Here is a 12,467-nt window from a genome sequence, read left to right as displayed (position 1 = left end):
TCCAGTCTGGTCCAGGAGGAACCACAACCTCCACAGATTAAAGAGTAGCAAGAGGAGCTACTTCAAAGACCAGAAGAGGCTGGTGGGTCAATGACTGTTTTCAAATACGCAATAAATAATACTGCTTAACGAAATACTGCTTAAAGAAATACTTTTACATTTTGAAATACATTTTGAGTAGGGCTGTCAAATAATTAAACATTTTAACCAGATTAATCTCAGTTTAAAAATATATTAATCACGATTAATCAGCATTCAAACTATGTCCAAGATTATGCCATGTTTTACAAGCTCACGATACCACACATTATGCAATGAAAAAATACTGCTTTAGTTTCTAGATGTGCTTTCATTTTGTTCTTTCATTTTTAAGTGGTGCAGCCACTCCAATGCACAGCAATGTGTGTCCCTGACTTCCTGGCTGGGTCTGTCTATTCGTCCAAGCACGGAAATAGCGTTATAGCGTTTGTTGACTACCAAGTGCCACTGTTGCGCAGCCTAACACACACACACACACACACACCAGGGAGGGCGGCTTGTACAGTACAGTACTACAGCACGAGTACAGTACAGCGCCACTCTGTTCAGAGTGGTCTGATTTTCATTTTTTGTATTATAGGTAAATCATTCTGGTTCATAATATAAATCAATTTAGTCGGTGTTATGCTGTTTATAACACATGAACAACCTTATTATTAAAGGTGTTACTAATGTCACCTTCATTCCAGACCAGTGTGTGGAGTCCAGTCTGCAGGTGAAGATCAGTTCTGCAGCCACGACTGTTTCTATTAAACAGGAACCTGAAGACCACCTTAAACAGGAACCGGAAGACCACCTTAAACAGGAACCTGAAGACCACCTTAAACAGGAACCTGAAGACCACCTGGATCTCGGTAAGTTTAAATCACTCTGTCTTTATTTGTTTTATTTGTTAAAGTGGGTCGGTACTGAGAGTGTAAAGATGAACCGATATGAATCGGCAGTAAAAGTATTAATGGGTTCACATAAGGCTTTGCAGTTCATTCTACTTCAGTACCAGTAAGACGCCTGAGGGCGAGAAGCGACCTCAGGTCGCGTGCACGCATCCGCCTGGGTGACAGCAGACTGCTGGGCAAGCGCTGACACTTTGGTATGGGGGGTAAGATCTTAATTGTCAGGGCCTGTTAAGAACTCTAGTCTCCACCGGCTGCCAGGCACAGCTGCACTAATAACTTTGGGGCAGGCCCGTCTAGTTTAAATGGACCGGTATCAGTCAAAAGGGAGACATCGAAGAGGAAGGATGGATGGCATGTCAGAACAGGTCAGCTCCATATATGGAGAGGTTTGGGGTTGAGGTTTGAGGTCAGAGTTGCTGACCAATATTGATGACATCAGGGATCTCCATATATGGGCTTAATATTGATGACACCAGGGATCTCCATCCCTGATTATGTCACGTGATGTCACACGTTCTCTCACCCCGACCACCATATATGGTGCCGACACACCAACTGACGGGAAATGTGCGATTCCATAGTTAACAACTAACCTGCTGGAGAAGACCTAACATTCAACTCGTCTCACATCTTCTATGAGAACGCTATAATGCAAACAAACGGCCACACTATTTACAGCATTGGTTCCCAACGTTTTTATACTGAAGTACCACCTCAGAAAATCTTTGGCACTCCAAGTATTTTAACTGATGTTAAAATACAGGAGCGTAGACCTGCCCTTTTTGTTCCATTCCTAAGCCAATAATGCTGCTGCTCTGACAAAACTATGTTTAATCACTAGTCAGCACAACTGATGATATTTCGTAATGTGATTAGTCCGTTCTCAAATCTTCTATTAACGGCTAGGTGTGCTGTCATGCTCATTTCAACCAGAATAACTACCTGTAGTAATGTAAATATTTCATTCCACTTTTGTCTTTTTTCTCCTTTTTTGGGGCGACTCCTCTGTGTACCACCAGAGGGGGGCTCAAGTACCACCAGTGGTACTAGTACCAGTGTTTGGGAACCTCTGATTTACAGCACAGTCAGCGCACCATCAAAGTTCAGTTTTGGAAAATGTGGCCAAAAAGTAATCTGTTGATACTTTTTCCAGCCATTACTCTGCATTACTCTGAGGTACAAGATTCAAACCTTGATAGTCTCTTTGTATTTTTTCATAGACTTTCTGCATGTTCCTGTGTGTAAAGAGGAGGTTCCACCTGAAGAGGAGAGGAGCTCCAGTCTGGTCCAGGAGGAACCACATCCTCCACAGATTAATGATGAACAAGAGGAGCTACTTCAAAGACCAGAAGAGGCTGGTGGGTCAATGACTGTTGACATTTTTCGAATAGGTATTAAAAAATACTGCTTTAAGAAATACTTACTAGCTCTACTCATTTTGAGTAGGGCTGTCAAACGAATAAACATTTTAATCAGATGCATCTCAGTTTAAAAATGTATTAATCATGATTAATCAGCATTCAAACTATGTCCAAGATTATGCCATGTTTTACAAGCTCACGATGCCACATGTTTTGAGCATCTTGTAGATTGGCTATTTGTGTTACTTTTTGACTTTTCTTTCCCTTTTTTCAAATTCAATATACAATGTATGTTCACCTGATGTTCAAATCAGGATGGGGACAATTATTTTAGCACTCGAACAACTAGTGACTGCTCCTTTATACTGAACAAGACAATAGACGTGGTAAAGTTTGATTTGAATATGTAGTATAATAAAAGGTCTTTCTACTGGTGATTTCCACAGAGCACCACAGGGAGAGGTCTACAGTGTCTAGAGAGATGGCCTCCAAAAGACATTCAACGTTGTCAGAGGAGCAGCCAGAGATGGACCAGAGACATGGACTGTTTGATGCAAGGATGCAACCTGTAGTAAAATTGTACAATATAGGTATGTAGTGTTTTATTTACTGTGGTTTAAACCTGTAGTAAAGTTGAATACAATTTACAATTTAGGCATTTAGCAGATGCTCTTAATCCAGAGTGATTTACAGTAAGCAAGAACAAAACATGGTAATGCATTAAATATTTACCTTTAGCAAAGCCATCTCCCACTTAGACACTCCCACTTCGACACTTTCCAGCCAGGCTCATTCATTCCAATGTAAATATCATGGATTTTACACATTAAATACTGGTTCATTTTTGGAACCAGACCTTCAAAATCTCTTCCAAATCCGTCAACAAGGCCTGCCATATGCACTGAAAATATGTGTGCAACATTTATTTTTTAAAACAATGTTTCATTGTGGGTAGGAGTGTGCCATGGAAACAGTTATCTTCGCCTGGAGAATGTCTAAGGCTTTTGTCAGTGGCTTCATGACCGCACAATACTCCCTGAGGATCAGATGCTCCCGTTCTGTGATTGCTTTCACCCCGAACTTGGAGGAGAGGGTGTTCAGCTCAGTCATAGGGATCTCGCAGATTCGAGCTACGGCATCATAGGATGAGTTCCATCTGGTGGTGCAAGGAACAAGCAGCTTCTTTGCTATGACATTCTCAACAGTCTCTGCAGCTACTGTGGAACGGCTAGCCTTGTTCCACAACCCTGTGCATTTTGCTGTTGCACTTCTGTAGGTAGCTTTCACTTCTGGTTTTGACTGTAGCCACTTTTCAACATCAGAACATGAAATCAGGTTTAACGTGTGCGATGCACATCTATGATGCGGTGGCAAGGTGATCACAACATCATCGCCGACATCATCATCATCAGCATCACCACTGTTTAAGACATCAGTAACATTCATAAAAGTCACCTCATCTTCATCATCGCCAGAGTCATCCTATTCCTCAACAACTGGCTGGTAGACTTTAAAGGCTTTAACAAAATTAGAACCATTGTCCGTGACGGTAGCTGTTATTTTGTGGGAAATACCAAATGAGGAATGAATATTGTCTAGATCGGTTGCAATGCTGTCATGGGTATGACGGCCCTTGAACCGTCTGCATGCTAGGGCTGCTTTCCTTCGTTCCAGACTGTGTGGATGTATCCAGTGCGCAGTTACGCCAAGATAACTTTTATTATGTGCAGTCCAAATGTCTGCAGTAGTAGACACAAAGTCCAACTCGTCAAAACTCTGTTTGAGCTCTGCGTTCATTTTGACATACTCTGCGTCTTAAGTATTTTGAGAACGTCTTTCTGTCTGGCGTACTGGCCCCCCCTCTCGTCCGCATCCGCCTGGGTGACAGCAGACTGCTGGGCAAGCGCTGACACTTTGGTATGGGGGGTAAGATCTTAATTGTCAGGGCCTGTTAAGAACTCTAGTCTCCACCGGCTGCCAGGCACAGCTGCACTAATAACTTTGGGGCAGGCCCGTCTAGTTTAAATGGACCGGTATCAGTCAAAAGGGAGACATCGAAGAGGAAGGATGGATGGCATGTCAGAACAGGTCAGCTCCATATATGGAGAGGTTTGGGGTTGAGGTTTGAGGTCAGAGTTGCTGACCAATATTGATGACATCAGGGATCTCCATATATGGGCTTAATATTGATGACACCAGGGATCTCCATCCCTGATTATGTCACGTGATGTCACACGTTCTCTCACCCCGACCACCATATATGGTGCCGACACACCAACTGACGGGAAATGTGCGATTCCATAGTTAACAACTAACCTGCTGGAGAAGACCTAACATTCAACTCGTCTCACATCTTCTATGAGAACGCTATAATGCAAACAAACGGCCACACTATTTACAGCATTGGTTCCCAACGTTTTTATACTGAAGTACCACCTCAGAAAATCTTTGGCACTCCAAGTATTTTAACTGATGTTAAAATACAGGAGCGTAGACCTGCCCTTTTTGTTCCATTCCTAAGCCAATAATGCTGCTGCTCTGACAAAACTATGTTTAATCACTAGTCAGCACAACTGATGATATTTCGTAATGTGATTAGTCCGTTCTCAAATCTTCTATTAACGGCTAGGTGTGCTGTCATGCTCATTTCAACCAGAATAACTACCTGTAGTAATGTAAATATTTCATTCCACTTTTGTCTTTTTTCTCCTTTTTTGGGGCGACTCCTCTGTGTACCACCAGAGGGGGGCTCAAGTACCACCAGTGGTACTAGTACCAGTGTTTGGGAACCTCTGATTTACAGCACAGTCAGCGCACCATCAAAGTTCAGTTTTGGAAAATGTGGCCAAAAAGTAATCTGTTGATACTTTTTCCAGCCATTACTCTGCATTACTCTGAGGTACAAGATTCAAACCTTGATAGTCTCTTTGTATTTTTTCATAGACTTTCTGCATGTTCCTGTGTGTAAAGAGGAGGTTCCACCTGAAGAGGAGAGGAGCTCCAGTCTGGTCCAGGAGGAACCACATCCTCCACAGATTAATGATGAACAAGAGGAGCTACTTCAAAGACCAGAAGAGGCTGGTGGGTCAATGACTGTTGACATTTTTCGAATAGGTATTAAAAAATACTGCTTTAAGAAATACTTACTAGCTCTACTCATTTTGAGTAGGGCTGTCAAACGAATAAACATTTTAATCAGATGCATCTCAGTTTAAAAATGTATTAATCATGATTAATCAGCATTCAAACTATGTCCAAGATTATGCCATGTTTTACAAGCTCACGATGCCACATGTTTTGAGCATCTTGTAGATTGGCTATTTGTGTTACTTTTTGACTTTTCTTTCCCTTTTTTCAAATTCAATATACAATGTATGTTCACCTGATGTTCAAATCAGGATGGGGACAATTATTTTAGCACTCGAACAACTAGTGACTGCTCCTTTATACTGAACAAGACAATAGACGTGGTAAAGTTTGATTTGAATATGTAGTATAATAAAAGGTCTTTCTACTGGTGATTTCCACAGAGCACCACAGGGAGAGGTCTACAGTGTCTAGAGAGATGGCCTCCAAAAGACATTCAACGTTGTCAGAGGAGCAGCCAGAGATGGACCAGAGACATGGACTGTTTGATGCAAGGATGCAACCTGTAGTAAAATTGTACAATATAGGTATGTAGTGTTTTATTTACTGTGGTTTAAACCTGTAGTAAAGTTGAATACAATTTACAATTTAGGCATTTAGCAGATGCTCTTAATCCAGAGTGATTTACAGTAAGCAAGAACAAAACATGGTAATGCATTAAATATTTACCTTTAGCAAAGCCATCTCCCACTTAGACACTCCCACTTCGACACTTTCCAGCCAGGCTCATTCATTCCAATGTAAATATCATGGATTTTACACATTAAATACTGGTTCATTTTTGGAACCAGACCTTCAAAATCTCTTCCAAATCCGTCAACAAGGCCTGCCATATGCACTGAAAATATGTGTGCAACATTTATTTTTTAAAACAATGTTTCATCATATAGGGAAAACTATTGGTGGAGAGCTTTGTCTAACAAAGTTAGCTTTGTCTAACTTTTGCTTAAAGTTTCTTTAAGCAAAAGTAAACAGTTTAACAATATATTGTTTTTGTATAACTAGCGTAAATTAAATAAATCAAACTATCTCACAACTTCAGACAACTAGTCTGGTAGATATACATACTGCAGCCTAGTTTTTTACCCCTTCATGAACAAAAGTACAGTTAAACAAAATTAGGTGCATTTATAGTACAGTACTGAAAAGTTAAGATCCAACTTTAGCTTCGAGACATTCATCTATACATCCACACACACCCTTGGTAAGCATTCCTTCACCTATCCAGCCAACCCAGTGATCTAACCATCCTACTCATTAACCCAGTGATTGTACCTAAGAAGCAGAAGCTTTTAAAACTTCTGGTCAGAAAGCCTGTTCCTCTTTGGACTGAAGACCAGCTTTCCCAGGCTAAACAGTCGCTCTACGGGAGCACTGGACGGAGTGGCTGCATTGTATTTGAGTGAAATGTGCTTTATCAGTGGAAAGCTATTCAGAGTGTCCATCCCTTGTGCCCCTGATTTGAAATAATCCGCGATTTGGCATTCAGCAGTAGAAGTGGTGTCATCCTCCTCCTCCTCAAAGTCAAATAACTCATCCTCTTTGGCTGAGTCAGTGCTGAGGTTGTGTGTGCTGGTACCTGGTAGTGGGACTTCATGTTGGACTTTCCGGCACTCTGCCACCAGACTTGCCTTGGCCTTGTCCTTCCTGTCCTGTGTCCGCAGCCAGCGTAGTTTAAACCTGGGTTGGGTCACAGCAGCCAAGATGGCACTCTCGCTTTCCAGCACCACCGCAAATCTGGTTTTGATTGCCTGAAATGAACCATGATGCAAGTGACATTATTATACTGACTCACTCTCTCACACACTGTTCTCCAGTGTGGGTAGGAGTGTGCCATGGAAACAGTTATCTTCGCCTGGAGAATGTCTAAGGCTTTTGTCAGTGGCTTCATGACCGCACAATACTCCCTGAGGATCAGATGCTCCCGTTCTGTGATTGCTTTCACCCCGAACTTGGAGGAGAGGGTGTTCAGCTCAGTCATAGGGATCTCGCAGATTCGAGCTACGGCATCATAGAATGAGTTCCATCTGGTGGTGCAAGGAACAAGCAACTTCTTTGCTATGACATTCTCAACAGTCTCTGCAGCTACTGTGGAACGGCTAGCCTTGTTCCACAACCCTGTGCATTTTGCTGTTCCACTTTTCAACATCAGAACATGAAATCAGGTTTAACGTGTGCGATGCACATCTATGATGCGGTGGCAAGGTGATCACAACATCATCGCCGACATCATCATCATCAGCATCACCACTGTTTAAGACATCAGTAACATTCATAAAAGTCACCTCATCTTCATCATCGCCAGAGTCATCCTATTCCTCAACAACTGGCTGGTAGACTTTAAAGGCTTTAACAAAATTAGAACCATTGTCCGTGACGGTAGCTGTTATTTTGTGGGAAATACCAAATGAGGAATGAATATTGTCTAGATCGGTTGCAATGCTGTCATGGGTATGACGGCCCTTGAACCGTCTGCATGCTAGGGCTGCTTTCCTTCGTTCCAGACTGTGTGGATGTATCCAGTGCGCAGTTACGCCAAGATAACTTTTATTATGTGCAGTCCAAATGTCTGCAGTAGTAGACACAAAGTCCAACTCGTCAAAACTCTGTTTGAGCTCTGCGTTCATTTTGACATACTCTGCGTCTTAAGTATTTTGAGAACGTCTTTCTGTCTGGCGTACTGGCCCCCCCTCTCGTAGTTATTTTAGCTATGATGGCTCTGAAGGAGTCGGACTCAACTGTTGATATCGGCAACATGTTCTCAATTACATAACTGCCTATCATACCGTTTAGTTCAGTCTGTGTGTCTTTGTGGATGAGTCAAATCCAGCTTTTGCTGCTTGGACGGCGTGGCACCCTGTCCATCTGTGGCGGCGTCATCATCACCGGTGTTAGTGTTGGCCACTAGTTTAGTGGAAGCATGTGTCAAGGAGAGATGCTTTTGCAAATTGGAGTTGCTTTGGACAGACGTGGACAAACGCTTACCCCCGGCACACAATGTGCACTTCACGTAAACATTCTTTCCTTTCCTTTCAATAAAGGTGAAGTAGTGCTTGTACCGCCAATTTGTGAAAGCCATCTTGTCGGATTGTTCGTCGTGACTCGCCATCTCTTCTCTACTGTCTGGTTGTTGTTAAAGTTAGTTTGTGTGTGTGCGCCGCGCTGGGTTTGTGTGTAAAAAATACCCATACCAATACCAGGGATTCGTACGTGAGGTCATGACACATGTCACTGCTTAAACAGCGTCGAGTCCGTGTTTCTTCCTGGTTGCGTAACAGCAAAAAGTAAGAGACATTGTCACCCAACAAGGGCTCAATGATATCGTACCCCTGAGACACCACAATCAGCAGGCGAGTCGTTAGAAAAGTAACAAACTTTATTATATTCTAAAATGTCAAACAGGTAATGTAAAGACTTATAACAATATATAACTGTAGCAATTGAAGTGTTGTACCTTATAAAGGTGGCAGTTATATAAATAGTATAAATATAACAATCAGATAATTGTAGCACTTGGTCAACGTGACCACTATAGAACTGTAGCAATCATGTACATCTAGTAACCATATAAAGGCAACACTTCTGGGGATGTGACAATCCTACTAACAGAGTGACCATATAGCAGTTAGATGTGGCAATATACAAATAGGTAAGCCAAAAGCCAATACTTGTAAAACCCCACTTCAAAAGGATGCTTGCAGGAATTTAGATATTACCCCTGTACTGTTCCCGCCCGAAGCTACAAGCAACCCCAAATAATTACACTACACACTTCAACCAATAAAAAGATGGCACGGCAAATCGAATGCACACACAAATAGGATAACACTTCTATTGAATTTAAAGCAGAGAAAGTCTCCACATATGCATTCACCAGAAGGGGGCAGCAAGATACAGGCTAAGGAACCACCCCGACAATAATCCCACCCCTGCAAACAACCACTCTGAATAAAGGCTATACCTAATTAGACTTGGAGAATATACGACAGTGGGATAATGTTATCAAATGCACAGTACACATAGTAGTTTGCAAATCACAATGAATATTCGCTTAAAACTAATATAACCCTGAATCCCCAACTCACAGCCCCAGAGCCCAGATTGTCCGTCCTCCTGTGTGACGTCACTGTCCTTTGTCCAATTGGGATCCCGGACGGGGTTAGGTCAGGGAAGCTGGGAAGGAGGATAGCACTCGTCAGTGACAGTGAGCGAGATTAAATATAGAGCCACACTCACAAAATGCTGAGATCTCGGGTCACGTCCCTTTTATGCCGGGCAGGCTGGTGTATCACAAACAAAGGCGGCAGCCGATCAGGTCTGTCAGGAGCTAGATTACCCGATACTGAAAAAAATAACGACGTTAGGTAGCGTCGTTTGTTTAAACGCCGTTATACCCAACACTGGCTGTGATTGGACCATAGCAGTTTGGGGAGGGGCTTAGCTATAGGTCAATTGTCATCAATAATCATACGTAAGCTAAGAACCTAACAGTGTTATATCTATACAATGAAACTATGTGTATACACTATAGAGTGCAATGTCAACATAAAATGCTATCTAAGTCACGTCATTTGTTTTCCTTTATATATTTGTGGGTCTTTTCTGCCTTTATTGATAGATTTACAGTAGGTAGACAGGAAACAGGGAGAGGGATGGGGGAAGACAGACAGTAAAGTTTGTCGGGATCGGGACTCAAACCCGCGGCACACTGTCATGCTGGATTACCAGCCAAGGTGCCTGGACCGCTAAGCCTGCCCAGGCCCATTCCATAGTTTGGAGCCAGAAGGGAGAAGAGTTTGGGATGTGTGGAGCGCTGTCCCGGCATTTTTGAGTGGTGCAAACCACTCCAATAACCAGCTTTGTCTGTATGTACCTGTGTACCTGTGTACCTGTACGTGGCCCCACGTACATGTGAGCATGGTTGCTATGGTTAGTGTGTGACGTCACTGCACCACTCAGTTCACACAGGTGTGATTTTTAGTGAACTTCCAGCTTCCCTGCGTTGACTGATCTGAGCACGCTGGGATGGTTTGTAGGGTCCGATAACAAGAATACAAGAACGCAAACCCCCAAAAAACATGCTCACTCCGGGTGTGGTAGGCTACTTAGGTGTGTAATCATGAGTCATAATTTGCAAGCAGTGGTTTTGGAAATGCAACAAAATTCCAGCCACCAGACCACAAACATATCAATAACGCAAAGGCTATACTAGTGCAGCACCATATCAACATCATTCAAAACGAGGCGTTTAAGTGTAAATGAAAAATATGCTACATTTGATAATATGCCGTCTCGTTCTTACAACTGTGTTGCATTACCTCAAACGACAGTCATGACCGAACTGAAGAAGTTCTGACGACAGTTTCGCTCTGCCGAAAGATAAAGTCCACAGTGTGTCTCATCACAACGCACTGTGAGCTTGCTTGTAGGTCAGATACTTTCAGTGAGCAAACGCTCACTGAAAGTAGTGTAAAGCCAAATGTATCCTTTGCACCGAATTTTTTTTTTATAGACTTTATGCACGTCCCTGTGTGTAAAGAGGAGGTTCCACCTGAAGAGGAGAGGAGCTCCAGTCTGGTCCAGGAGGAACCACAAGCTCCAGAGATTATAGATGAACATGAGGAGCTATTTCACACAACAGAAGAGGCTGGTGGACAAGTGTTAACATTACTAGCAGTGAAAAGCGAAGATGATGATGAAAACGGAGACACAGAGCCTGTAGCCGGCACCTCAACTGTACACATGAAAGCACAAGCTGATGTAGAGGACTGTGGAACATCACAACCAACTAGTGACAACCAGCTCCTCGAAAAGCCATTTTCTTGTACAGTATGTCGTAAAGGCTGCGTTAACACAAGTAATCTAAAAACACACATGAGGATTCATACAGGCGAAAAGCCATTCTCTTGTACAGTATGTGGTACAGGCTTTACTCAGGTGGGTAATCTAAAAACACACATGAGTACTCATACAGGTGAAAATCCATTTTCTTGTACAGTATGTGGTAAAGGCTGTGTTTCCAAAAGTAATCTAAAAATACACATGAAGACTCATACAGGCAAAAAGCCTTTAGTTTAAGTCATAATGATCAGTCAGTCTAATCCAGGATGACACAAGCAGAGGAATTACATTTATAATCTGACAATGTCAACATGACTGAATAAAATACACATTAATAGTTCCTTGTGATGGAGTTTAATTTGTATCTTGTGTATGGATCTTATTTTCTATTCAACATGATGGAATTCTATTTTTATTTTAGCTTGCATTATTCCCTCCAGCTCATAGGTTACTGGTAGTACAATATGAGCATCAGTGTGTATGCATGTATGCATTGCAGTTAAACAATTCTATTTGTATTTTACTATCATCATTATTTAATTTCAATGCTCTTTTGTCAGGTGTGTGCTGTTAACAAAAAGTATGACTTAGCCTTTTTTCAGCCTTATTTCACATTACTAAACCAGACATTCGAGGTAAAGTAAATAAATAAATAGCCTTTTTTTATTGATCCTTTCAGAATGAAATTATACTCTTACCCAGGGGGCAAACCACCCTTTTTTTTTAGGAAACCTGCATTTGTCATAACATACAAAGTTGTCCACCAGAAATAATATCTATGACCCCATAGATCACAACCTATATGGACAACTCGGTCAATTTTGTTGCGAAAGTCCAAAATGGCCGCCCCCAATATTAGCCCCTATTAGTTATAATGGGGGGTGAATAGGGCAAAATTTTAAACTGAGAGATATTTCCACGAACCTTCTCAGGTTGATCAATGATATGAATACCATATTTTTTTGTATTGGAAGTTTCCATGATATCCAATATGGCCACCACAATACTAGCAACCAGAAAATAGGTTTGGCTCTAAATTCTGAACCAGATGAGCTAGAAATACAAACTCATGGTTTCTAACCACGAGAGATATATAAATATTTTAGCCATAATTTCCCTCTATTAAGTATTATTGTTCTGGGGTGTTTCTTTGCAGAAATACATCCCTCTGGCTGTATTTTGG

The sequence above is a fragment of the Electrona antarctica genome (assembly GCF_951216825.1).
Source record: "Electrona antarctica genome assembly, contig: scaffold_25, whole genome shotgun sequence".
Taxonomy (NCBI): Eukaryota; Metazoa; Chordata; class Actinopteri; order Myctophiformes; family Myctophidae; genus Electrona; species Electrona antarctica.
This window is presented reverse-complemented; position numbering follows the sequence as displayed.